We start from the raw sequence: 6000 nt of genomic DNA, 5'->3' as shown, positions 1-6000 counted from the left end.
ATCCAAACACAAACCTGTGCTCATAAACCTTTAGATAATAGCACACAGGAGCCCACAATTAAATGTTCAGATGTGTGATACACACAACTTAAGCTATAAGACTTAAAAAAGATTTAATGTGGCTTGGCATTAGCAGAGGAAAACTTCCTGAAGGATGAGCATACGTAAGATTTTGTTGGGTTGCAGAGAGCCAAAGACTCAAAATGCTGAGCAGTCACAAAGGGAGACATTCAAATCAATTCAACAAAACTTTGTCAGGGACCTATGCTGTATAAGGGATTTCACAAGAAACCAAGGACTAAAGATGATCACGAAGGGTTGGGGAATAGTATGATCATTCTGACTGAATTGTACTTGATTGAACAATGTGCTCCAAGAATATTAATAGGTTTTTGTCAATATTGAGGGAATGCATTTTATAGAATATTAAACTCAACTCTGACTCAAACATTTTATCAACTTGAATGAAGGCATTTAAAGTACGTTTACAAAGTCTGCCAAGAATACAAAATTTTAGAAAGTTTAATAAATCAAGAATACGTCAAAATGTTAAAATAATAGATCAAAACTAACATAATAAAATTAAGGAATCAATATGAAGCCTTGAACTAAGGGTCAAAATGAAAACTGCTTTGAGGCTCAGAATGTGACAGATCTAGCAAAACAGCAGTTGTGTGGGGCAAAAAAATCTATGATCTTTTGTTAATTACAACATTGCTATAAGCCAAACTTCTGACAAGGTACTAAAATACCAGACACAATCTTTAGCAGAATTAATAGAACTATTGTGTCCCTAACAAGAGTGTCAGTAATACCGCTACTGGATCTGATTATATCTAAGTGATTCTATTCAACTCTGGATTCTGCATTTAAGGGACACATTGACAAACACTTCTAAGGAAGGGGACCAGAAAGTGGAAGGGTCTGGAACCATATCATAAAGAATAAATGAAGGGATCTAGAGAGGAACAGAAGAAACCAAGCAAGAAAAGAGTTTCATGAGAACAAGAACTAAGACTAAGTCTGAAGGTCTCTAGCGGGTGGAACTAGTACCAATGGAAGGAAGTGACCAAGAGGCAGTGTTCAGTTCACTTTGAAAATAAGTCAATAACAATTACTGCTGTCCCACAAAAGGTGGATTGCCTTTTAAAGTAGTGAACTGGACAAATATCTGCCAAAGACCTGTGAACCATATCCCTGCAGTGGGGAGGAAATTGCCCTCAATGACCTAATAATCTCTTCCAACATTCTATATTCCATTCATTTATTTTTCTTCATATATTTGCATATAAAGGTGGAGAGAGCCCCTTTAGCCATGCTGAATGAAGGGGTCAGCCCGTATCCTTTGTCATCAGCACGTTTAGAAGTTAAAAACTAACATGACCTGGACAAGATGTTTGGCAAATTTATTTTATTCTAAAATCCTCAAATTAAATGTATCCAGAAAATGGATGTGATAATATCAGTTCATGAACTACTTACTTAGGTAGGAGTGAACTCGGGGGAGCCAAATGTAAACATTTTTTCTCGGAACATCAAAAGTGTACCAGTGTCTACAACTTATTTCAGGACCCAGTGAGCACTCCTATACGCTCTTCTATGGAGCCTCTATATGCTGCTGATGAGAGAGACTCTTCCAATAGAAACCGGATTTGAGTACCAGCTATGTTGCTTACTGGTTGTATTAACTTGGGCAAGTCGTTAGCCTGTCTGAAGTCCTATTTTTCATCTCTAAAGTGAAGCTATTAATGCAGTAATACTTCCCACATACCTTTTGGGCAATGTGTAGAAATCAAACTAGATATTATATTTGAAAACATTAACTGTAACTATTAGCTATTATATACAGAGGGAAAACAGCATAATTCAATTAAAATTTTCTGCAGCTGAGATTTCTTGCATTGAAATATTTCTAACGTTCTATAAAAATTCCTGCTTCCACCTGCAAGGTTGCCTGGTTTTACTACACCAAGTTACATTTTAAAGATATAACCATTCCCTAATTATCGTTGTTTCCTATATTATAAAATTAACTGTACACTTTAGTGCTGAGTTTAGCAGCTGGCTCAACTTTAATGCTTTTTGCTCAGACCACACACTGTGGCATAATATCCTTTCATTTTATTCCAGCGTTTCACTTTAATTTTACACTTCTTAATTGTCCTTTATAGTATTTCTTTCTTTAAAAAGAAAAAAAGGAGTCAAATGAAACATATATTTGAGGCAGGGGCCACCACACAATCAGAACTTCAATTTTTCTTAATGAGTCGCTCAACAATTTTATAAAAGATAAAATTTTATAAAAGATAATAAAAATGCTCAACATCAAAGCTGAGATTTTAATCTAAATTATTTATAAAGCAGAAGGGAAGGATCAGATATTGCTGAAACAAAAAGATTTTGCACTTGCAGTATTTTAAATGATTTTACATGCACAGTATGTTTTTAAAAGTTTACTGATCCCACATTTAGTAATAAACTCCATGGGATGTCTGGCAGAAATTCCCTGCCACAACAGTTTACATCGACCATCTGTGTCTGCAAGAAGCTTCCAGATATTCTGCCACCTGATTCACTGTCCCAACTCTTCTCATTTCTATTCACAGGCTTCTTTTCATTTTCATAGTATACTATATCTGCCCTGAGAGGAAGAAAATATTACCAAAACAATACAGTGTTACATATTTCTGAAACCAAAATAAGATTGAAGAACTTTTAACGACAAATTCAATTTGTAACGGACTGATGAACCTCTTGCTCTTTGGAATGAGGATACATCAGCAACAGAGAACATTTACCGAAGCAGGGGGCTTTAGAGATTGTTTAGTCCACTGCCTTCCTTTTACAGACAGGTAAACTAAGGCCCACAAAGTCAGAGGCTTGCCTGAGGCCCCACAGACTGATGTCGGTGAGCAGGGAGGAGAAACTTGTAGTGCAGCCGACTCTCCAGCGTGTCCCCTTTTCAACACACCACTCGAATTCAGCAGTCCTACATGACCAATGAGCTCATTCCAAATCCAAAGAGCAGCCTCTCAATTACCAATCTGGCTTTGGAGAGTAGACCTACCTAATAAGAAAGAGAAGTTTTCCAAAGAGGTCAAGGCTGGCTTCCCTCAAAGGCCTCTTTTCACTGACCCCCATGGCCCTATCTCCCCTCACCCAGTGTCCCCAAACTCTCTTGACAGAGCAGTGGAAAGAATATGGGCTTTGGAGTCAAGACACCAGGGACTCAAATCTCAGTTCTGCTAGTTGGTTCCATGCCCTTGGGCACTTGTTAACCCCACTATGCCTCCATTTCCTTCTCTCTAAGATGGGCTTGATACACCCACCTCTCAGAGTTCTGTGAGATTCTAATGAGACATATTTTTGCACGTCTCTTTTTTGGTATTTTTTTAAATTTATTTATTTTTTCAATTTTATTGAAATTTGATTGACATATAACATTGTATGAGTGTACAATATGATGATTTGATATACGTATATAATGCAAAATGATTACCTAAATAAGTTTAGTTAACATGCATCACCTCACACAGTTATGACTTTCTTCTTGTGATGAGAACTTTTAAGATCTACTCTCTTGACAACTTTCAAATATACAATACAGTATTGTTAACTTTAGTCACTATGCTCTATAGTACATCCCCTGAATTTTAATTTAATTAATTTTAATGAGACATGTTTTGGGATGTCTTATATGTAGGTAGCCAGATTTCTTATAGTGGCTTGAATGGAACCACAAGATTGAAATGGACATTAAGGAAGTATCTGATTCAACTCTACAAAAAGAGTTCTAAATGTCTACCAAGTTTCTCAATCCTCAAATGCAGAGACAATTTTGCAATTACACACCATCTTTTTACTACTACTTACTACTCTTTATTCTATCATTCAATTACCTAAAAGAAAGTGGGTCTTCTATGTGCCAAAAGTAAAATAGTGACCTATTACAATACTGCTTTTGTAGATAATGATCTCAATGTAGGAGGGGCAGAATAAGTCAATACATCCGTTAACATACTCATCTGTTTACTATCTAGATATTCACCAGGCAACTCAATTATTTTAGGCTTTCAGGGACTCCCAATTATTTACAGTTGTTCAACTCTATCCTAGGACCATGTATATGAGGTGAGTCTGCAACTTCTCCATGTAATTCTGATTAAAAATTCTTCACTATAAATATCTAAGTATCCATGAGATTATTAATTGCTAAGGAAAGTAACTTTAACCTCAACCTGCCTGTACTCAAAATAAATACCACTCCATCACCACCCGTTTTAAGACTCTAGTCTTCCACCTTAAGGTAGGTGGGTGCTTACATGTTTAAGAGGAGCTGGGTGAAAAGAGAAAGTTGGGTTTGGAGATAACCAGTTAGTATCTGCTTCATACAGAAGGCATATTAGACATAGTTTAACACACTTCTGATATTCTGCATCTTGAACTTTATGGGTCCTTGGATTTACTGATTAAGATTTAGCCACACTGAAAAATGCAGCAACAATTGTAACAATTCCAAATTAAATTAATGCAAACACGGTAAAGAGAACTGGGGACAGAGCTAGCTAGCTAATGAATAATTTTATAAAGTGTCAAAAGCAGCTGACAAGAAAATAGTGATACTAATTAATACCAACTGGCTTCTCAAAAAATATCTCGCAGCCCCTCTCAGGAAATGTGATTACGGGGTCACAGTCCTCAGGTTCATGTGGCATTTGAAGTAAGTCCTGCATCTCTCAACATTCTGGACAGTGAAGAGCCCTCAGATGGAGCAGTGATCTCGCTGAGCATAAATCATGCCAGGCCTCGGGTAACTCCCCCATCTTGTACTCTCTGGAGAGATATCACCTCCCAAAAAACTATGGGGTGTAACACATTAATGTCTCAGGAGGCGAGGGGGAGGACTTAGGTTTTCTGTGTTACAATTTTAACGTGAGTATATGGGTTTAATTATTTAAAGGAAGACAATCAGGACTTTTCAGAGCAAGTTGATCAACTTTTTTTTAAACAACTTCTTTAACTAATTGCAAAAGTAATGTCCATTTATTACACAGAATTTGGAGATGATAGAAAAGCACAAAGACAAGAAATTAAATCTACCAATAATCCCCTCTATCCTGAAATGACCATTGTTAATGATTGTGAATTTTGCAATATGGATATTGCACCAGGACTATGAAGACAGGATTAGTGGGAAAGGGGAAACTTTGGCTGAGCCAGATGTACAATGATGCTCAGGGCAAGAAGAGAAGAGGTAAAAAAAAATTTTTTAAGGGTTATTTTGACAAAAACTAGATGGAACACTGTATGAGATTTTCACACTCTGACTGTCACACTCAACTAGCTCATAGAGGCAAAGACTGAGACATTCACCTTTGTGTCCTTGGTACCTATAGCACACCTAGAAGGAAGAAAGGAAATCCTTGCTGTTCTTCACCCCGGAGGACTTGCATGTGTGAGAAACAGCCTGATTGCACATCTATGAAGCAGAATGCCTATCCTTGGGATTTTTCCATTTAAGATTCATATTCTACACCATTTTTGCTTTCTCAGGCCAGAGCATCTCAATACATAGCAAGTCTGTCCTTAAGGCCGTCCCCCTGCCCTTCTGCCCTCAGTTTCAGATGACATCTCTCTCTTGGAGGGCTTCCCTGTAATTGAATGTCGTATACATCACAAACTTCCTATTTGAAGTCAGAAAATCACAAACATACTCCAAAGTTGGGAGATATTTGTTCAACCATTTTCTCACAAAGTAGTAGCTTACAGAGAGAAGTAGATAATGGTGGTCAAGTTCAGTTCAGTGCAACAAATATTGATTACGAGTTATGTGCCGGCAACTGTCCTAGGTATGAGTATATAAAAATAAAGACATTCTCCCTGCTCTTGAAAATCTCACAGTCTGAAGAGGGGAGATAGGCAGAGAAATTATTTTTGTACAATGCGTCAAGTGCAAGTGTCTCTGGTACATGGAAGGCAGATGAAACGCATTATATTAAC

The sequence above is a fragment of the Ceratotherium simum genome, chromosome 12 (genome assembly GCF_057802395.1).
Source record: "Ceratotherium simum simum isolate JZ-2026a chromosome 12, ASM5780239v1, whole genome shotgun sequence".
Taxonomy (NCBI): Eukaryota; Metazoa; Chordata; class Mammalia; order Perissodactyla; family Rhinocerotidae; genus Ceratotherium; species Ceratotherium simum.
Note: the sequence above shows the minus strand (reverse complement) of the source record.